Source organism: Neovison vison, chromosome 1 (assembly GCF_020171115.1).
Source record: "Neovison vison isolate M4711 chromosome 1, ASM_NN_V1, whole genome shotgun sequence".
Classification (NCBI taxonomy): domain Eukaryota; kingdom Metazoa; phylum Chordata; class Mammalia; order Carnivora; family Mustelidae; genus Neogale; species Neogale vison.
Window position 1 is genome coordinate 67,868,455 of NC_058091.1, and position 23,818 is coordinate 67,892,272.

At 37.0% G+C, this 23,818-nt stretch overlaps 1 long non-coding RNA gene across 1 annotated transcript in view; it reads right to left on the reverse strand.

Moving 5' to 3' along the window:
- Nucleotides 1-732: 732 nt before the first annotated feature.
- Nucleotides 733-23,818, reverse strand: part of LOC122906528 — a 135,197-nt gene continuing 112,111 nt past the window's right edge. Inside the window, exon 3 of the long non-coding RNA XR_006384556.1 lies at nucleotides 733-839. This is a non-coding gene — a long non-coding RNA (uncharacterized LOC122906528). The remainder of the gene's footprint in view (nucleotides 840-23,818) is intronic.

A 23,818-nucleotide genomic window follows, 5' to 3' on the forward strand; every position in this document is an offset into this window, starting at 1 on the left:
TATTACATCAAGAGAATCACTTCTTACATCATACACTGGAGCAAGGAGGGAGGACAAAAAAAACTAAGACCCATCTCACCATTAATTACAAATTTGTAATAAGCTAAGTTATAGCATTAATAGCCTGGTTATGTTTATTATTGTAATGGTATTTATAATACTTCTTAAAATTCAAGCCTGGATTTTGAAATAAAAATCTGTAGGCCTGAAAATATCTCTTGGGCATTCAATCTAAGTACAAAAAACGAAATGGCATGAAGTTCCTGTAGGTGGTGGTCTGACCACCTTATTGGATCATTTCTACTTGCTCCAAATAACCCAAAAGAGAAGGTCAAGTCTATTTTGATTTTTCCAATTTGACAACATTCTCAAAATCTAGCAATGTTTTATTAAAAAAAAAATAGAAATTCTATAGTTTTATGGTAAACAGAGATTTGAAAGTTATTCAGTTTCTGGAACAATTTCAGATGTGAATACATTATAAGAAAAGATTAGAAAGCAAAATGTAGCTGAGCTCATAGAGTAAATGGAAAGGGAAGAAGCTTTCAAGTATTTCTAGAAGATGTCTATTATCATTCTTTAAAGCTGACTTCAATTGGAATCCTCTTTATTCATACTATGGCTAACAGTCCTGTAGCCAACATGACATGCAGTTTTCATGAAGAAAATGTTCTTAAAGAACCTCAACGTTTCAAATCACGGTTGTTATCTGGAGTATGACATCTTACTAGTTAGTTCTCCAGAATTGCCATTTTCCTTAGTGGAGTCCCGGCCTCCATTTTACAGTACCTGGAATTCTGAGCTTCTGAAACGTCTGGGTCTGTGCACGTTTTCTTTACCTGTAAGAAAAGAGGCCTAGTTATTCTCATATGAAAACAACTTCCTCACTCAGTTTCACACACTTGATGAAGCAGATACAGCCCTGCTCACCGAGATCTCTAGAAAATAATCCCCACACTTCTCAGCGGCAGCATGCGGGGCTCAACAGCAGATTTCATTATCCCAAGATCCACGGCCACAGGCACTTCCCTAGACGCCATCAGTATGTAAAATGTTTGGCTGAAATGGCTTGGGACTAGCTTAACTAGGAACAAAGAAACCAAAGAACCAGATTTCCCACTTAGGAACAAGAAAGCCATACTGTTCTCAATTCACAAAAAATGTTTTTCCAATTGATAATGCTTCTGTCCCCTACCACAGTGCACAATAATAAACACCAGGTTCTGGGGGCAAAGTATCGTGTGAGCTAAAACATTCACATATTAATTTTCATTTTCTCAATCCGGTGGCTGTATGCTTTATATATTTCTCAGCATATCAATTAAGTCTCAGCAGGGCTCACAGACTTCTCACATATATTTTGCAGACTGTATTTCCACTTTGTGGTTTTTGGCCCACAAAAGGTAAGGAATGAAGTAACTTGTGCTTCTAGGACTTCTAGGACTAGACATTTCTGGACAACAGTGTGTGATACATTCTCTGAAAGAAGGTAAAGCACTAATCTACTGTCTTTTGCAATTTAACTTCAAGCACAGATAACTTTATCTGATCACTATGGGCCTAATGGTATATGATACGCAGACTCAATTTTAAAAATTCCTTAGTTAATATGGAGCATGAACAATACACATTTACAAGTCCACTGTTAGACACTCTCAGTGTTAAAATCATGAGGGTCCATCTATGCAACCTACAGAATCCAAGGCATTTTAAATTCTAATGCGAAGCTTAGAGATAAAAATAAGTCTACTGGATATACACCCTGGGCACACAAATGACATCTCTTAAGAATAAGTTTTGAGGGGCACCTGGGTGGCTCAGTTGGTTAAGTGTCTGACTCTGGCTCAGGTCATGATCTCAGGGTCCTAGGATCAAGCCCTGCATCAGGGTCCCGACTCAGTGTAGAATCTGTCTGCTCCTCTCCCTCTGCCCCTTCACCCCCACCTCCGCTCATGCTCTCTCTCTCCCTTTCTAATAAATAAATAAAATCTTTAAAAAAAAAAGGAGTAAGTTTTGAATTTTAAGGATCTAGCATTGTCTTTCCAGCTCATAAAGTAATTCTCTCCTCCTCTGACTCAGAAGAACACTTAAAAAAAACAAAACAAAAACTCCTATGCTTTCAAATATCTATGTGTTTTGCTTTAATTTCTAAGCCTAGACATTTTCATCATCTGGGAAATCAATTATTTTGCTTGATTAACCTCACTCTCTGTTGTATCCTGTGTATACATTTATACAATAGGAAAATAAAACTGATGAGCAAAGAGATTATCATCCCTGTCTAATCATGGAGCAGCTTCTATGCTCTTAACATGGAATTCAGCACCATGAGATGAAGGGTGAAGAAATATCTTCAAGAGGAATTAGTTAAAAGAAAAAAAAATTTAAAAAATGAATACTTTTCTTAAAATATAAACAAAATTTCCTACAAAACCCAAAAAAGTCATATGCCCACTAAAAATTATCCAAAAAGAAAAAAAAAAGCTGTAAGGGTAGTATACTAGAATAAAACCCTTATTTCCCACCAGGTTATTTTATATGATTCATCACCAGAAACTACATGAACTGTTCAATGAATATGCAGAATCACCTCAAAGTCAATGTTACTTTCCTCAAGACTATGATGACTAGATTTTGGGACTGGCTGAAGAAGCCCCAGACCACACTTGCAGACTCCAAAGCAAGAGTCAGAACCAGATAAGCTTCCTGTGGCTTAAAAAACAAAGGATTAAAAAAAAAAATATTCATGGCTTTTATAAAGCACCGTTCTTTAAATAATTAACCAAAAAGTTCTGATTATTTTAATTTAGCCTCAGAATAGTAATTATGATGGCAAAGAACACATCTACTGATTACTCACTGTCTAATACCCACTAAGTCTCAGTTTCATAGCTAAAGCTATGATGAAAGACTGAAGTAAATACAGATATTCTTTATCCACATAAATTGCTAGAGCTATAAATTCGACAAAGTGATCTTTTTTAGGGTTTCGTCCATTTATCCATGGTCCAATGAGGGAAAAATAACATTTGGAATACCATGACTGCTAGAGGAAAATCTAACCCAGTCAAAGGAAGATGGGGATAGCAACAAAGGAAGTGACTTCTCAAATGAGTCTTTAAAAAGAGAAAGTCTTCAAAGACTAAATCTAGAGAAAAGTTATTACAATATCATGGGATTTGCCAGAGGAATCCTATTATGAAGAAGACCTTACACATGACAAAGAATTCAGAATTTATCTTTGGGCACTTAAGACCATTGACGAGTTTTAATAGACAACCTCGGTAGAGATGATGTAGAAGACAGTGTAGAAGCGGGGCAAAGTGAAGGCTGTAGAGACTAATGCAACAGGTCAGAGAGTTTCAGCTCCACAAGAGCAGAGATGGCATTGGTCTTGCCCATTATTATACCCCTAGCCTTGAGAAGAAGCTCACTGTTACGGTCTGAATGTTTGTGTCCTCCCAGAATGCATATGCTGGAATCCCAACCCGTGGAGATTATGAAGTGGGGCCTCTGGGAGGTGCTTAGGCCATCAGGCTGGAGCCTTTGTTTAATGAGATTGATGCTTTTGTGAAAGATACCCCACAGGGCTCCCTACCCTACCCACATGACCACGCTAGTAGCACGATCTTAGACTTCCAGCATTCAGAACCACCAGAAATAAATTCCTGTTGTTTCTAAGTTGCCCAGTCTGTGGTGTTTTGACATGGCAGCTCAAAGGGACTCAGACACTTCCCAAATACGAGTTTAATAAGTGAAACACATTTCAAGCCATTGGTGAGAGATGGTGACAACCCAAAGTAAGACAAGAGCTATGAGGACAGAGGTGAGAGGATGTTTTTGACAGATACTTCTGAGACAACTGACGGAATATTATTACTGATTGAAGCAAAGTACCAAGATGAATATGACTTGATCTTTTAATCTGTCCTTGAAAAGAAATTTTGATAATACCAAAGACCAAAAAAGATGTTAACTTATAACTTCTTTAAAATACTTCAAAAACCCCTGTCTTGTTTCTGAACTGATTGGGAAAAGTGAAATGAATCATTAGGAAACTTATATGTTGATTGTGTCTTGATCATAGAACTAGAAGGCAAATGGATAGTTTAACTAAATTTGAACACACCCTCCCATCTGAGAGATCAGCAACACCTCAGTAAATGTGGCTGCTGAAGTAGGTATGCTACTGGAGAATGAATATCCTTACAAAATATATAGAACCTTCTGTTTTCAGAGATCACCAATTAAGTGTTCAATTTGTTTTTGAAAAAAGTAGAAACAAGCAGGCAAAGAAGTGAGGAAGAATTTCATGCCCGTAATTTAAATCAAGGCCCAATTTTCATAAGACACACAAGGAGGTGAACAAACAATATGCCAAAAGGAAAAAGACAAATAACATTAATAAATGCGTTTAATAGGCTGCACTAATGTGAAATTTTTACCCTACTTAACGTTATAAAAGTACAGGTAAAATCAAAGCAAAATAAAAAATAATTACAAGTCTATTTTAAGAAAATAACCAATCAGTATGTAATCAACATAAAAATATCAAAACACCAAATTTTTGGAATGAATGAATGAATGATAGCTAAAAGTTTTAAGTGTTTATTATATGCCAGGCATAATGTTTAGGTAGAAACTATTTTTTCCCAATTCGTAGATGAGAATACTGAGAATCAGGAAGATTAATCTGGAGGCAAGTTGTGTAGGAAAATTCAATTCCAGATTTATAAAGGTATTTTAACCAGTACATTAAGAACCTAAAATTCGGGGCGCCTGGGTGGCTCAGTGGTTTAAGCTGCTGCCTTCGGCTCTGGTCACGATCTCAGGGTCCTGGGATCGAGCCCTGCATCAGGCTCTCTGCTCAGCAGGGAGCCTGCTTCCTCCTCTCTCTCTCTGCTGCCTCTCTGCCTGCTTATGATCTCTGTCAAATAAATAAATAAAATCTTAAAAAAAAAAAGAACCTAAAATTCATAAACACACTACTTACATGTTTAAAATGAAGATCAAAAATGTCTTACTCTTTATAAGTAGAATTTTTACTACATCATAACAACAACAATTGCTGTCATTTATTAAGCAATTACTTTTTTCCACTCACTGTATTGGACTATGTATATATGCAATCTCATTTAATCTATGAAGAAGGGTGTGATGGATGAAATCTTCCTTTTACAAAAGAGAAGACTAGAGCTCAACAAGGTTAAACAACTTGCCCAGTGCTCCACAGCTAGCAGTAAAAGGGATGGATTTAGAATTGAATACTATGCATCAAACCTTTCTTTCTCTCCTGTGCCAGATGTGCTGATTGCTATTAGTAGGTTTTTTTTAAAACTAAGAGTTGAAATTAACATCCCATGGAAAATTTTTTAAAGAACCTACTAGTTATTTCCTACAATACATCAACCATTAAAGGAATCTTTTAAATTGGGTTACTGAAGTACCCTGTCTTTATCAAGCACTGGTAACATTTAAAGTCCACATAAGCAAAGTGAAATGGAGCTTTAAAGAAATTTTCCAAAAACCTCTAGCATCCAGTGCCCCTACCAACACCGCAACAACTGCAGAAAAGGTCCTGTGTGCTTCTGTTGGTGTTTTACATCTGAGATATCAGAAGTGGCTAACTAACAGCACTTTAACTGAAAGCACTGGGGTGTACTAGGTACCATTCTGGGCATGAAGATGGACCAGAGCTGAGGAGTCCAGCAGAGTAACCTCTAACCACCTTTTACTATTTAGTGCAGCTAGTCTACACTGAAATACACTGGAAGGGTAAAAGGTGCACAGGATTTCAAAGAGTTAATGTGAAAAAAATGTAAAGTATCTCAGTATCTTTTATATTGAGAAATGAAATATTTTAGAGATAGTGGGTTTATAAAATAATTTCCCCTGTTTCTTTTTATTTTTCTAAGGCAGCTACTAAAAAAACGGAAAATACATATGTGGCATACACACTCTCTCCGTGGACAAAACTGACTCAGACCCACAAAAAACCTACTTTTGTGGGTCATGCGTTCTAGGGGAAACAACATGTAATGAATCTGAGAACAGGTAAACAAAGAATATGTCAGTGGTAAGTCCCAAGAGAAAGCAGAATAAAGGGTAGAGAACACTGCTTCATAATATTACAATAGCTAGACAATTATAATACTATCACCCTTCCAGTTTTTCAGGCTGTATGTATATAAGGAATGTAAACTGTACTTTTCAAATGAATTATAAAGAATGTAGGATTTGGTATTGAGAGTCATCAACAGTTTCAATGTCTGCAAAATAAATGCAGAATATTTCATCTCTAGAATTTTTTCATTATGACTATTATATTCAAGAATAAAAAACACCTTCAAATTCTTCCTATTTTCTAACCACTTACACCCTTTGAGAAGCTTATAGTCTTCTCAAGAAAAAGAGAATTAACTCATTTTTAAAAATTGCAAAGAAGAACAAATTTCTTTTATCCCATCTACCATCTTCTTAAAAAGCTGGAGCCAATTATCCCAATTATTTTCTACTTAATCTTGCTGTTTATAAATCCTGAAACATTAAAGATCATAAAAAAGGATGGAATAATAGATGATGACATTTTAAAAAGACCTCTTTTGTAACTTCATTTTGTTTTGAAATGAATTTTAATGATTGAGTCTCAGAATATACAATACAGTGATAATAAAGGATCAACTCTACAATTATAAATCCAAGATAAAAACTTCAGAGATGAAAGTCTGCTGATGTAATGAATAGCACATTATACATATTTTTATGGATGGTGTGTTAGACAATCTTTATTTCTCCACTAAACTGTATAGGAAATATCATAAATTAGATTTCAATGAAGCATGTTTAATGAAAAAAAGGATAAAAAGATGCATAAAAATAAAATCTATTCTCCAAATTCAAATTTTATTATAGATTATTGCTTGGAAAAATCTTTGTAAATACAGAAAGTGATGCAGAGTTATTGTCAACAACAAAAATTTAGGTTGTCAACTATGGTTGTATTTCAAATGTGAATGAACTCTAAATATGACTTAATAAACAATATTTATACAAATATCGTAACTGTCAGTGCCCAGTGTCTTATATCAATGTATATGTTATAAAATGTATTTTATGACTGGATTGGATAAAGTTGTAAATAATTGCCCAATAAAGCAGAATAGGTATCTAACTTCAGTTACCTTTAGGTTCTGACTTAGTGAAAATAAGAGACTGCTTGAAATATCAATTGTTTTGACATTTCTCATATTATCTAATACTTAGAAAGTTGGTTATATCTGAACTGCAAATTATATAATGGAATGAAAAAGTATTTTCTTGTAATTATTCCAGCTGTATTCTAGGAATATAACTTATACTCTCATTAAATACATTTTAATTAGATGGCCCTTTTAAAAACATTTATTTTTTTACAATTGAACCAGCTGATACTTTTATGGGCTTCCTCAGATCATCTTGTTTTCAGGTTAGTAGAATTAAATACATATGAATTAAAATGTTTTTTTAAAATTTTACTTCAGAATGTATATAAAAACATAACTAAGAAAATATAAAAGTAGGTGTGTCAACTAATTTTTAAAAATTGAGCCAAAATAATAATAGTTGGAATGTTCAACAAAATACATAATTTTTACTATGGAGGCTTTTGCCAAAAATTATTCTAATACTTACTTGGAATAGTCAAATAGAATATGTGCATTTTAGAAATATGATATTTACAAGTGAACACTACTCCAGAACTTAGCATTGGATGCATACTTTAATGAGGTAATCTGTGATTATTTGTACAACCAAGTTTATAATTTATGTTTAGAAGATCAGCATAGAATTGCTCTTCTGCTGGTAGTCCCATACAAATGAAACTTAGACACTATCTAAACTGGCTTCAACTGAAATGTCCCCACATTTCTCAATAAGACTTATTTTACATTTTTCTATATGTTACAATTCATTTCTTCACTTCTAAAAACTTAAGACATAAAAACATCTTTGGAACACAGAAGTTGTTATGTAAGTTTTTAAAAATATATCACTGTTTTAATATGCCCACACAAACTGAGATGCTTCTTAAATAAAATAAAGTAAAATAAAAATAAAATAAATAAATAACATAAAATAAAATGCCATTTTGCCAGATGGTGGTCAAAAAATTAAGTCTTAGGGACAGACTTCATAAAAATCTAATTACTAATAAACTAAATCTACTTTTATAAGGTGTCACTCTTTCTTAGAAACAAAAATCCTGCGGTTCTAAAATATGTACATTTCTAAAATCCTTCTCATGGAGTTCGGAACATTTCTTTACTCTTCCCTTTACTTATTAGCATATCTCTTTTCAAGCTCTTTAACATTGCTTCCCCAAGCTTCTCCCCTGCAACACCAAGTATCATTTTCCCAAAGCCCAAGCTTTTTATTTTCTCAAAGCTATTTATTTATTATAAAAGTGAGGGAACTCTACAACATAACTGGAAATCTTACATCCACTTCAGTTCAAAGAAAAATTGCCATATCCTTTTTTTAACCACTATACATATATAAAATACAAAGATACAATTGGATGCTCTGTTTTTAACTGCAACACTAAACAAAATAATCATATCTACTAAGAACAATAGGGTTAGAGCGTTAATAAGTAAAAATCCACAACCAAAAACCTGAAGTAGAAATTATTCTACCCCTCTGGTACTGGACTGTCATGGGCAAGATCTTACTTGATTTCTGGTCTTGAAAGCAGGGGGCCTTCCAGGACCCAGGTTTGGGGGAGGGAAGTTATACAAAATCACCCACTGGGGAGGAATTATATTTTAAAAGTAAAAAATCCTATAGGCTATAACTCTTCATCAACTTCAACTGTCACAATAGCGTTCGCATTATTTGAGAGTTCATTGCAAGGTTGGATATATTTAAAATGCAACTTAGTAACAATGACTCAGGGAAGCAAAACGTAATTATATATGTACAGCATACAAGTATTAAATCAAATGTCAGACCTCATAAGCTTTTAGAATTTGGAAGCACATTCTCTCCTTAATTATGCCAGAGTTCTTTGTCACTTGCCATAAACTCCACATACACTGTATGAAACATCCAGGAAAATTTCAAACTCCTTCTAATGGTATGTTTTTTCATTATTACCCAACAGGGACTATATCAAAGGTAACATAGTACTTAAAATGCCACAAAAGGAACCATAAGATGCCTTAACGTATCATGTTACAGCACATATGAATGGTTTTTTTCCCCCCCTTCCAAGTTTGGAAGCAAGACTAGATTGTTCAACCATGATACTCTGTCTAAATATGATAGATAAGTCTTAAAAGGGCTTTGTTTTGTTTTCTTTTGTTTTTTTCCTCTCACAAATGTGTACTATAAACACCTAATAGATATTTACCCATAGATCTTAGTCTCATTTATACATCATATTTACATGTTTCTCTGCAGTCCTGGATGTCACAAAGCAGATAGTATTAAAACAAGAAAAGAAAGTGGAATATTCAATTCTAAACCAAGAACTAGCACTTAAGGAGCATAATGTTAATTTGGTAGAAGCCGCTGAGTTAAATTTAAATTGCTGACTTATTATATATTTCCTCTATGTACCAAGAAGGAATAATTCCACCTACATTAAATATAAACATCTTTTAGCCTTAGATTTCCCCCATTCAAGTGAAGATTTATGAATTCAAACAAATAATGCTTTAAAAATAATCTTAAGAGTTGACCTTATTTTCCCTACATAGAGAAGTCTTGCTAATGTTTTTGGCAATGTCTTCTGTGTCTTTCTGGGGTTCCCCCCGCCTTTATTTTAGATATTGGAATGTTTTGGCCACAAGGTTAAGAAAAACTTCCCCATTTATCATGACCTGCCACGCACAACAGGCCCCCAGACAACGCAGCCTTCTACCACTTAACAAATTCGGCTCATCTCAGCCATGAAACTTCAAAAGAATTTGGCCACAGGCATAGATTAGCTATCATTTGTTTTGCAGCATAAATATCAATCATTCTGTAGCATACTCTAGTATACCGAACATCATTTGTCTAATAGGTATAACTGATAATTAATCTTTTCAATTTGAATAATAATAATATAGAGATAATCTGGTTTATTAATATATAATTGTAGAGTTTATGTGTAATAGTTTTAGTAAAAGCTTCTGTTAAAATCTCTTAGTTTGAACCAAATATATAAACTCTAAATGATATATTCAATTAATATATAAAAACTCTCTTAATGTTTCCAAAGGTATCACAGTAACTTAAGGAAAACTGAAAAATCCTTTGACTTTAAAAAATTGATGGAGAGAACATAAATAATAAAATGTTAAAGACAATTTTAAATTGAATGGCATATATCTGTAGATTAATCTGAAGATTCATTTACCTATAATGTACATATTTCTGGCACTTTTATATTGGCTTTTATAAAAGTAAACAAAGAGTCATATTTCCAAATCCTGTAAATTTTAAATTCTTGATCTCCCATTAAAATGACAACTTTTTTAAAGAGAAAATCCCAGGGTGGTGCCATCAAGTTTTTTATTTTTAACTGAACTATATATAAGAAGAAAAAATATATTTGTAGCATTATTCAATTTTGATGATTTTTTAAAAATAATTTTAGCAACATTTTTCAGCTTTAAACCTAATATAGTTTTATATTAAATCCATCTTGCAAAGCATTGTTATAAAAAGCTAATAAATCACCTTTTCTTAAGTTTTAATCCTAAAATGAAAATCCTCATTAGCAGAGTTAATAAAACACAGACTGTGACATAATTTACACATTAAAAAAAAATTAAAAGATTGCTGTCTGAGCAGATTTTCTATCAAATTAAATTAACATTTTGAATTACAGTTTCACGTGAAACATTTCACACATACAAATATGTGCTAAGAAGAAATATTCCTATTAACTGTGCAAGTTCAAGTAAAAACTAAGCCATTTATTTTAAGCCTTTTTGAAATATAGAAGTTGATTCCTTACATGGAAGTAAGAATTTAGTCAGGTAATCTCACAATTTTTCCGACCCTAAATATTTATCTGTCATAAGGAATGGAGCACCCTTTGCAGTTTCAAAGTAAAATGGATCTACACAGTGGTTAAACATAAGGGTTAAAGAGTAAAGGAATTATAGATTAGGTCTATCTGTAGTGAAGTTCTCATTCTAGGTAAACCTAATAAATAACTGAAATATACTTACGATTTTTTCCTCTTTGACCTCAATTAAAATGAATTTGTGAGAGCAGGTTCTAAGGACAATTTATCCTGGTTTCCTTAGTACACACTTATGAAGTCATCTGGCTTTTGTATTTCTTCAACAGCTGCATTACCTTCAAAATTGGCTTGCACCATTTCCCCAAAGCAAAATGTAAGACTGCCCCCAGACACACACAACCACCTTCCTTCTGCAGGAGGGCTGCGTGCTGCAAAAGTGAGATCCTACGATTTTGAAAATTCTAACAACAGTAATTTTTAAGAACTTGGAGGAAGAAAGAAAAATCAAAGGAGAGATTTTAAAAACTGACTTTTCTCTGTTTTCCTTTTCCTCCTTCCTCCTCCCTCCTCTTCTCTCTCTCCCTTTCTCTCACTCTCTCTCTCTCTCCCTCTCCCTCCCTCTCTCTCTCTCCCTCCCTTCCTCTTCCGAAGTTCTAACACAAAGCATTATAGTTTATTGGTATCTGCTTCTGTCACCATTTTTGATTAAGTAATATTCTTGTAGTTTAGAAAACTTCTGGTGAAAAAACAAACACTCAAAAAGCAAACGAAGGTAGTGCATCATTGTTCAATTAGACAGGATTTCAGAAAATCATAACTGCAATCAAGGAAAGGAGCAGGAAACCGGATAGTGCTGACTGATGTTCAGTAGACCCTGGAAACCAAACTGGAAAACTTATTGGCTGTGATAATTCATCCTCTCTCTCTTCAAACAGGTTCCCTAAACAATCTAACTCTGGCAGTAAATCAGTGGTCACAGACACTTAGAATTAGAGGATATTTTCTCCTCCTGAATCGTGTTTTTCTCACAAGAATAATAAAACAGTACTAACAGAGCAAAACTTTCCTCAGTTGTCTTGAATGAAAGAAATCTTTTAGATACTGAAATTATTCTGACAATTGACTACATCTTAGCCCCTTGATGCAGCAAAACAGCAATTCACACTCTTTCTTCATGAGAATCAAAGAGACAAACCTATATTCAAATAATCAAAACCAAAGCATATCAAAGGCTTCTACATCAAGGTTCTAAATCAAAGTCCCACTCAATGGCACAATCAACTGAAGGTAAAACCAACTAGAAAGTTAAGATTTTTTAAAGAAGTTAAACTTGATTTTACTATTAGAATTTTAGGGGAAAATTCCCATAAGAAGAGGGAAACATTTGTTCTCTTAAAAAAATGTAAACACTTATCTTTGAGAAGAATGCATTTGAAATCTAAAGAAAAATCCAAATTTAGCACAAACTTTCAAAACAAAAAAGTATCCAGAAAAGAAACTTTTTCATTTAAATAGATGGCATTAAGTTTTTTAAAATCCTACAGCATGCAGCTATCAGGGAAAACTCCTTGAAATACACTATTAGTATTTTTTAATGAAATGTAATCTACTTACTATTAATTACTGTTTCACCTGCAATTCTCCTAGCATTAACATAGTGTTATTATATTTTATGAAGGAAAAACAAAATGCTCTTAACATCTTAGCATGGGCGGATTGGACATTTTCTCTATACCGACCTACTTCCTCCATTTTATGTATATATTTCTTCTATTATCCTTGGGCTAAAACTGAGAAAAATCCAAGCAAATTATTTTAATTAACATTCTTCTCTGAGAAAGAACTGCCTATATTTAAGTGTATGACTTACCATACCATATAATAGTCATTATAACGTCTCAATCAAAAGTTAAATACAACTTACCTCATTTCAAGTCCAAAAACCTGAAACTAATTCCAGTTTTATTTGGAAGTAAGTTTTGTGTGTGCATGAGTGTGTGTGTGTGTGTGTGTGTGTGAAGTTCAACAGCCAATAAATTTCACTCTCCAGTATGAGTAGAATAGAAACCTGGTTCGAGGATTACACAATACTCTGAAAGGTTTATAGTCTCTAACCAACATCCAGGTAGCCTTAAAAACACCTTGCTCTGGCATGAATCTTCTGGCTCCAGAAGCAGTGTAGCTATTTAGGTTAACTGGGAGGACACCTGGAGAGTAAACACTCTTGGCTCCAGCCAATGGCTTTCCACGCCCTTCTGTTTATAGTAAGATGACTTGCCACCAGAGGTCACCCCCATCAACAGCACCTGTCTTTCAGTGGCCATACAGGAAACAGATCGCCTTTACCCTGACTTCTAGGCTACTAACCTGCTGTCCTCACAACGCACTGGTATAGTTACTCGAAGAGTTAAATCCCTGCATTAAAATTTCTAAAATCAAATGTTACTTTAATTTCTTTTAAAGCAAAACATTTCTGTAGAAAAAATACGTCTTGGCAAGTGAAGGTACTCACTTAAGCAAGGATTACATGAGGATTGTTATTCAATGTCCAAACTAGCATTTTGGTTTTTGTTCCTTTCAGGGTTTTTATTTTATTTCATTTGTTTTGGTTGGGGAAGAAGTCCTGTAAAATTTTACTTTCATTATTACATTTCTGCATTAAGTACAACATTTTCTTCTTCCCTTGAGCACACAGATATGTTTGCTGACAAAATGGGAAGTTAATTGCGGGCATTTTTATTTAATTCATTTTTTATGTATTTTTATTTGAGGTAGAGGACAGGATGATCACAACTATAAATTTTTGCACAGAGGTCATCATTTCATGTAAAATGTTTTCTAAAACAAAGCCTTTTATGTTTACCAAGGAAGAAAAGAAGTATGTTGAATTCTAATGAAAACAAAGAGCTAAATACAAGAGATAAGGATAACGCAGATTAAGCCCCTCCTCTGGCACTGAAGTTTCCCTTCTTTCTAATTTATTAAAAAAACAAAAAAAAAAGTTTCCTTTAGAGAAAACGATATTATGAAACTTTCATCCCTTCGCCGTTTAAAAACATGCCCATGGATCTCCAAAAACTAAGCTCATTGGCTAAGTCCCTCCTACAATATTTCAATTCAGCCTTTACAGGCATTATGGGAATTACTGCCTCCAATTTAGTCTACATAATTCTGGGATGATTTCTTCCACTCTTCCTGATCTTTATACAGCGTGACTCTAAATACCAGTGAGGCCAACCTTTCAAAATAAAGACCGATAGCCAAGGGGTAAAGAGCTTAATGGGGCTGACTGGTGGTATGGGAACTGAGAAGCCACCCCCTGCTTCGGGCCTGCGAGGCGCTCCAGAAAGCCCGGTGCTCTCGGCACCTGAAGAGGGCGCTGTCTTCCCGTGGGGCTGGCTGCTGGCAGCCGTCCCTGAGGCTGGGAAACTGGGTAATTGTAAACCAACTGAACCATTCACCTGCAGCCCCCGTTCAGGCCAGGTCTGGATGCCGCTGCAATTCTTTCTGGACAGAGAGCTGCCTGGCTCTGTCAGAGTTAATAAAATGTGCTGATCAATTATTTTAGAGACCTCGTTTGGGCAGATCCAGTGCTTTGTTGCAAGCATGGCTGGATCACTAAAAGTAGTGTCAGCTGTGCAGCCAAAGCTTAAGTAGTTAGAGCTTCATAGGGACTATGGTAGACATTAGAGTTTTTGATTTCAACAGAAGAGGCTTCTGAATGACTACTTCCTTTAAGGAGTGGAAGTCGTTCAGTATTTCCTAAATGCGGAAGAGCTCAAGAAAGTCATTGAAACAAAATGTATGTCAATTCCTGCTCCATTAGAGACCCAGAGAACTGTACCTATACCCCTGAGAAGCACAAAATAAATTCTTCATGAATTAAAGAAAGCTGGCTAGATGGTAATCTTCTTCCCCAGTCTGGGCATGGGGGCCCATGAGGAAGAGGGTCAGTGAGCAACGTGGGATGAAAACTTTATGAATAAGGCAACTATGAACATGAAAACAAATGTCATTTGTAATTATAACCCTTTGAGAGTACAAATAACTACAATCTTTCTGATGAAAAATATAATCTTTAACTCAGCTTATATTAGGTCATCAAAGTGTTCCTAATTGGTATACCATTACTTTACATTGTTTAAAGCAGAAAATTACATTACTGATTTTTTTTAAAGATTATTTATTTATTTATTTGACAGACAGAGATCACAAGTAGGCAGAGAGGCAGGCAGAGAGAGAGGAAGGGAAGCAGGCTCCCTGCTGAGCAGGGATGTGGGCAGAAGGCAGAGGCTTTAACCCACTGAGCCACCCAGGCGCCCATATTATTGATTTTTTTAACAATATTTACTAACTGCTCTTGCAGTCCCAGTGTACTGCTACCAACTAATTACATGAACTGGAACAAACAGATAAACCGTTCTTCCTTTTTTTAAGATTTATTCGTTAGAGAGAGAGAGCGTGCATGCACACAGGGGATGGGGAGAGGCAGAAGGAGACGATGAGAATTTCAGGCAGATTTCCTGCTGAACATTAAAGCCTGATGAACGGCTCAATCCAAGGACCCCGAGATCATGACCCGAGCCAAAATCAAGAGTCAGATGCTCCATGGACTGAGCCCCCCCAGGGGCCCCAATAAACTTCTAAGTATTTCTTTTTCCTCCTATGAAACAAAAGTTTCCGTCTCAGAGTGTCAATAGTACAGTATTTATTTTTTCAATGTAAACCACATATTTTTGAGACGTTATCTATCAAATATACTTCAATTAACAATAATTGTTTCCATTACCCACACTTAAAATCAAGCAGATAGCTGTCAATCAATGCTAATTATTATGAAGTAGCCTGTAGGTACAACTGAGTTAATAAAATAACTAAAATCAAAGGAACTACATATCTTTAAAAGCCAGGAGAGCTGTATTATGGGTAGAGGCTTGGTTTCCCTTTTATTTTAAAATGTTGAAAATAACACTTTGACTTCCAAAAACTACCTGTCAGTGACTTCAGTGCGGTCAGTGAGGACCTGCCCCACATGCTGACACAGGAGTGAAGCTATTACGAACTGCTGACAGGTGACGCGTCCCAGCAGTGTCTTACAGAGTTCTGCAGCTGCACCAGTTGTTAAATGCATGAATATCCTTCCAAATAACACGCGAACTGAGATGAGTTTAGTCAATCATAACAACTCAAAGGTTTAGGGTAAATCACATAATTTTATAAAAGATTTATTTATTTACCAGAGAGAGAGAGATTGGGGAAGGCAGGGGAAGGGACAGAAGAGGAGGGGGCAAGAGAGAATCTCTAGCAGACTCCCTGCCCAGGGCATAGCGGAAGCAGGGCTCAATCCGCTGACCCTGAGATCATGACCTGAGCTGAAATCAAGAACTAGATGCTCAGTCTACTGAGCCAGCCAGGTGCCCCTCACATATTTTTTTAAAATCAAGAAAATAAATCAGGTACTACAGTTTTACAAGTATGTCCTTCACATTCGCCCTACTGACTCTCCATAAAGTTTGAGCACAAGGTCGGTGCTTTGGGTCTCCCTATTATTCCTTTCTTCTCCACCCCATAGCATCATTTTTTGTACGTTGTCTAGTAATCTGTCAAGCATCCACCTTCTCCAAAGCTATAAAATACCTCGAGGTTCTTTTATAGCGTTTCTTGCCACTCTTCATTAATGTCTGATTCAATGTTAAGACAGCTTTGTAAGCAGAGCAAAGGAATGATATTAAAAATCAAGAGATAAAATGGCACCAACGTGGGAGACCAAAAGAACACCAAAAGTACAATCACCTAATTCTGACAACAGCCCAAAAATCATTGAGAAGGGAGAGAAAAACAGTTTAAAATGTGTCTAGGTACAATAAACACCCAAATTGTTAGTTTGGAAAAGCCATATGGAATCAAAACATAACAGCCGCCACAAACTATAACCACCTCCTTAGCTAAGTTACTGATGTGGTATTTATATTAGAATACAAAACTCAATACCTAAGAACCTATTTTAAAATAAACATTTAGCGAACTATGTCCATGCCATCATAGAATGCCATATAGTAATCAATGCGGTAATTATATTTGCCATTTGATTAACCTCCCTTCTTTTTCTGGTAAGGCTGTCAAACTCAAGTATATTCGGGAGCCAAGTGGGTAATTTGAAGGAGTGAAGGTGGTGAAGAAGAAGTGGGGCTATTGGCAAAATGTTTGATTTTCCCTGAACCACTCAAATTCTGTACTTCTTTCCTAGAAAATTCATGTATTTTCAAGTCTTAAATGCCATCGTATGCTGTAGATTCCTAAATTTTCATCACCTCCTGAGATCCATCATCTGGGTTTCAAACTCTCACATTCTTCTAATTTATATCTCTATATAAATGTCTCACAGCCATATCAAACTTTAATATGTCCAGTGCTAGGCTCTTTACTACTCCAACAATCCTATCTTTACTGTCCAATATTTTCCACATAAGTAAAGCCAGAAACTAGAGTCACTGGGTCCTCCTTTTCCTAAAACTCTGCATCTAAATTAAACTATGCAGCAGAATTAGACCAACCTGAAGAATTAACCTCAACATTGGCCCCCAGAGTACTAGCCCAAATCAGCTGAACAAATCTCATAAACCATTAAAGTTAGCCTTCAGAAAGCCAAATGACTTTATTCTTAAGTTTCTGTATTGACCTTTCCACCCAGTCTTCATGTATCAGTGAGCCCCACGAGAGGAACCTTAGGGCAATTCTGAACATCCTCAACAACCCTGGCCGGTGATTTGAGCCTGGGCTGAAAACTACCAGGTTCGAGGTGGTATTACTGATCACTTCAACTAAAATCAGGAATAGATTTCATACCACCTTTTCTAACTAGAGACAGGGATTACTCCTCCATAAAACTTTCCTGAGTGACCAAGGGTAGCTTCATTTTGGAAGGAGTTCCACATTTGGCAAGTGTATGATCCACAGTCTTTAAATACTTGAAAGTCTCTTACAACATCCCTAACATAAAAGTCTTCTAAAAAAACAAGTACAGTTCTAAGATACACATAAAGCCCTCAGAAAGAAAGGGGTTTTTATAGCATTTAGGGCCCCACAAGCAGATCACCACCAGCTAGGGAGGTACATGAGGATGGTGCCTCCAATGTGGCTTCAAGGTCAGTTAGTAGGCCTTACGATTCCCAGTTCAGCTCCAGTAACTAAGTCTAGTCTTGGGGATGAGTCAGTTCAATCTCTGTGTGTCCACACCACTAACTAGTGGCATTTATTTGTCATGTGGAATGAATAATAGTCATGGAAATGATGAGGAAGACATCTAAATGTGTTCATATGATTTTTGCATGAGAGGCAGAGGAGTTAAGCCAACTTCTGCTGTTGTCAATAGACTCCTTTGTCAGGTAAGGGGAAATGGTGCTCAAATCATGGCAGAGCTGTCTAGCAGGAGATACTAGATCTAAAAGTTACTTAAATTTAAGGTGCTCTAACAGTGGGAGAGCTGCACTAGGACAGTTTGCTTCAAGAAGAAGGTTCCAAGGGACGCCTGGGTGGCTCAGTCGGTTAAGCCACTGCCTTCAGCTCAGGTCATGATCCCAGGGTCCTGGGATCGAGTCCCACATCGGGCTCCTCAGTGGGGAGCCTGCTTCTCTCTCTGCCTCTGCCTGCTTGAGCACTGTCTCTCTCTAACAAATAAATAAATAAATAAAATATTAAAAAAGAAAAAAAAAAGAAGAAGAAGAAGGTTCCAAGAATGGCTAGGAAAGACCAAAAACATCATTGTTTACTGGATCAGTGCAGCTCCCAGATCTCAAGTTTTCTATCCACGCATTCAGTCATTGCCTTTCCCCTATCACCACAAAATCATGTCATATTCTAGTAGCTACTACTTCAACTTCTTCTAATCATCCCCTTATTACACATACCTTCATCCATAAAGGTCAAGTGCAAGAGGACCACGGTTCTTTTTATAAAACTTACTCGGACTGTCATGGGAGATATCAATATCTGGGAAGAATCAGCAAGCAGTTTAGTAATCAAATGATCAATATCATTATGATTTAGAACAATTCAATCTAACAAGAAACTTTGCGTGGCTGAACCAATATAAGTTTGAATCTTCTCTTCCCCCTTTTGACCAAGCTGTCAGCCAGAGGGCATACCAAACAGGATGATGAGGGGAACTAGACTCATCACATCTAGGAATGGTCAGGATGACATCCCAAATCTTCAAAATATAAAGTATGGTATAACCTCTCACCCTTTCCATCCTTTTCATAACTCAGGAAGTGGCCCAAAAAATGACTCGAAACTGGGGCCAGCTGGATTCAGTAACCAAGGTGTTTTACTAACGTATGTGAACCAGAGGAGTTCAGAGAGGCAGAGTTATAAATCTTTTGAGTTGATTTTAAGGAGACTATTTCAATGTTCAGCCATGTAAAATGCTTGTGGACAACAGGGAGCACAGAAGGGCCACTGAAATTGCTTATCTGCCCTGGCTTCTGTGACAGAAGCTGAATCACAGTCAGACTTATATAGATTAATTTCATGGACCACAGTAGTGTGACTGGTGTTGGTTAACTGGAATAGACCAGCAAAACCGTAACTTGGAAAACTGTCAACATTAGTGAGGTCCCGTCGACAACCCAAGAGGTGACCCAATGCAGTCAATTTTTCTGGAATGGCATGAATAAACCACTGGAAAATATGTCCCCCCTTCACTGAGACAAAGAGGTCAACTGTTAGCATGAGTCATCAGGTTTCCAAGCCAGTCCCTCCTCTTGGAAACAGAGTGCCTCACCTCCTGCTGCTCAGTCTTGGACTGTGGGTCTGCTGCATGTCCAGTTCAGTAATGAATCCATGTAATAATGGCAGGAGTCTGGGTGTACACTGAACCAGCAGCTTGAATCCAGTTGGTTCTTAATAACAAGAGAACAGGCCCTTACCATAAAAGGCTTCATGAATGACCCTGACAGCTTAACCATTTCCATAGCTTGTGCCCCCACAGGGACACTTTTTTTTTTTTTTAAAGATTTTATTTATTTATTTGACAGAGAGAGAGAGAGAGACAGTGAGAGCAGGAACACAAGCAGGGGGAGTGGGGGAGGGAGAAGCAGGATTCCCGCTGAGCAGGGAGCCCGATGCGGGGCTCGATCCCAGGACCCTGGGATCCTGACGTGAGCTGAAGGCAGACGCCCAATGACTGAGCCACCCAGGTGCCCCCAGAGGGACAGTTTTAATCTGCCAGTTGGTAGTTTTTCAAGTGGCAAACCAAACAAATACATCATGGCAGACAGTAAATATGTAACAAGATTCATCAGAGGGAGTACTGACCAGCCCTGTATGGACTACCTCAAATGCTGCACAGACAATATGCAGAGACAATATGTATTTTCTGCACAGCTGATACTGAGCCTGAAAAGTCACAGCAGCCCCTCTTCACTGAATTAGGCTTCAATTTTACCAATCCATCAATGAGCAGGGGCAAGGCATTTAAAAAAACCTCCTGTGAGTCAGGAGATAAAGTTTCCCTAAGGGAAGAGCTGAAACTTTTTCATGTGAAGTTAAGATGCTGCTGGTGTCAGGCTGCTTGCATTCCTGACCATGTCATTTCCATTTGGCCACTGAGCCTTGTCAGGCCCTTCTTACCCCATTACTCTCTGTATATGAACTGATAAACTTTGAAGTATAAATATCAGACTGAAGAGTCACATGGGCCAAGCATTCAGTTTGACTCAAAAGTGTACCTAGCATCCATATCAGGGATGTGGCAGGACCAGAAATGGTACCACCCTATGAAGGTTGTTTCCTTTTGCCAGAGGCTCCAAAGAGCAAAGTCATAGAGACCTGAAGCTCAAAAGGGGTCATTAGGGTTGTGAGGCCCCAAACATCCTAGTGCCTCTGCACATGCAGCTCTTCAAGATCAAAAGAATTCCCTGTGGATTTTGTAAGCATTCACAGTATAATAAGGAATTCAGTAACAGAACACACAACTAGAAGACACTGGAGTGGCCAGTGGGATCCACCACCAAAGTCTATTAGTTTCCTTCCTCTATTGCAAACCCTCCTTAAGCCACAATAGCTGAATTCAGGTATCCCTTTTCTCCATGGATGGGTAAGTTGGTAAATTGAGCACCTGTATCTAACATGTCCATAAAAGTTTATGTTCTACCCTTCCCCATAGTTTCCTAGCATGTTACATATTTTTTACCAACATTTGTATGGGTAACAATCGGGTCCTCTAGGATAGAGAACTCAGCCTCATCACTGTCTTTCTAATTCAAGAAGCTGAAGTTAGGGTAGAGGAGTAGGGAAAGATCTAGGGTCATAGAGAAGAATAACCCCATGTTAGTAAATGAGGTACATTTAATTTCATTTTTGATTGACGGCAAGCTCAGGACTCAATCAAATGAACATTTAATGTGTTCAGTTCATGCACTCATCTGTATTAAGCAGCAAGATCACCATCACTGACATTATCTATTTCAGTTTGAGAATCCCTAGACTTAGCAGCCATAACCTGTGGCTCTCGCATTTGCTCCCTTTGGTGGACTCAGACTTGATTTGCATAGGAGAGATTGTTTTAGAGTCTCTTTTCACTAAAGGCATTTACCACCCTACAATAACACCTCTAAAGTGCTATCCCTGTTTTGACATAAGAATGGTGAGACTTTTCCAAGGCAAAGGTGATGACTGGAACAATGTGTCTAGATTGCTTTGGGTAGTTTATTTCCAGTAGATGATCTTCATTAGCACTCCAGGACAACAAGAGCCCCAGTACTAGTCAATACATATACCTGATACCCACAGGGGCTTTTTGTTTCTGGGAAATCTCCACAAAGGGGACAAACTTCCCTTATAGCAGCCCAGACCCACTGCAAGAACTCTTAAGACCTTTCACTGTTTTCTGATGGATTTAAGATTGGTATGACAGACTGTAGAAGGGATGAGCCATAAAATGGACCAGGTTTTGCCATTTTAAACAATGACTATACATCCCATAACCCTATCTTTCAGGTGAACCACCAAGGCTCTAGTCTTTTGCTTGGCTATTACCCATATGGTTTCAAACTTCCCCCATTTCATGCTTAGCCCATGAAATTATAAACATTGTCTGGAGCGGGCCAGAAGCCTCCTCCAGACCAGGATTGGCCTTTGTACTACTTGTCACCTTGGAGTGGATCTGAAGCTGACCCTGAGATAGATGACGAAGTCCCCATGCCTAGAATAGGATTAGATACTACCAGGGTACCTTTCAGCAACTGACTTTGAACCTACTTCCAGGTACTTGGATTACAACCCCCTCACTAATTCATCCTCATTAACTCTCAATAAAACTGATGACCGTTTTTTTCCAATTGACCAAACAAGCTGGTCAACATGTTCACTAATAATGTCCATGGATTTCCCTCAAATCCCTTTGATTACCCATGAAGTCCTTATCCTTTCTCTTACAAAGCCATGTCTCTATCAGTATCCCCACCTCATCACTAAAACTGCCAAAAATTGTGAAGGGTCTGGGGTTTTACTCTATTGACAAGCTAATAAGTTAAGCTGTCACAACTGCACAGAGGCTGACAGAATATACAAGACTTCTGGGTCAGATTCTAAGGACTGTACACTCACAGCAATAGCAGAAGCCAAAATATCATCATTTTCTTATGACAGTTCCCGAGTTCCAATTTCTACAGGGCAACATGACATCAGGACATGGAATGGGTTGCATTACAGCAAAACAACCCGGGCTTAGGGAGCCCAAATCTTTTATAATGGGCAGTAAACATGCCACCTTTCACTACAGAGGAAAGTTTTTTATTTTATAGGCAAGTATTTCCAAGATAAAATCAACTCAGCAATTAGGAATAATTTTGTATCACTGCCTGGTCTTTTGAGGCAACTAAATGTTGGGAGATAAATAGTTTCACTCCCAAACACCTGCCTCAACTATCTAATATTGACACCTCACAACTTCTTCTATCAGGTAAAGACCTAAACAAGGGCAGGGCCAAACAAAACTCAGACTTTGCTTCCTAAAAGATATCAAACTGTATACACCTGCATTCATGGACTCCATTAATAAGACAATCCAATGGACTCTTACTCAAAGGCTATTAAATATTACTTTACACATGCCTAATAAACTAAATATGCTAATTTCTATATTTCAGCTCCTCAAAGAAAAAGGAAAAAGAATAGCTGACATCAAGTGAGAGAGTAACCCAACAGTAGAGAAAACAGAAAGCTATGATTCCAATATAAGAATCCAAGACATTTATGTAAGAACAACTTTCCTTCCACATACTCTGACTACCTCTTAGGGTTTCAGTTCATTAACAAATTGCACAATGATAACCTTGGGCATCAGGAATATTAAAAAATGTTCAGCCAGGAGATTTTCACAGCAGAAAGAGTCCAGGACTAGGTGTCAGAGGCTGGAGATCTCATCTCACCTACTGGCAAGGTAACCTTGGGCAAGTCATCCTCCTTAACCCAAAGTGTCTATTATTTGTCAAACAAAAAACCCAAAGTCTTAGTTATCTCAACCGGTTGCCTTTCTATAATGTGCTTTGTAAACTATACAGTTCTCTAAATCTAAGGTCAGACAATTCTTCTCCATGACACTATATTCCAGCCACCATGGGTTTCTGTCCAGTTTCTTGAAAATGAAAACGATCCTTTCTCCTACCAAGGCTTCTCATTCACATTTCCAGTGCCTAGAAAGCTCTCCCCCTGTTCTCTTAGGATTGGCTGCCTCTCACCCTTCAGATCTCAGCTTACACTTCACTCTCTCAGAGACTTTTCTCCACCACTCACTCTAAAGCAATTTTGCCCTGTCCT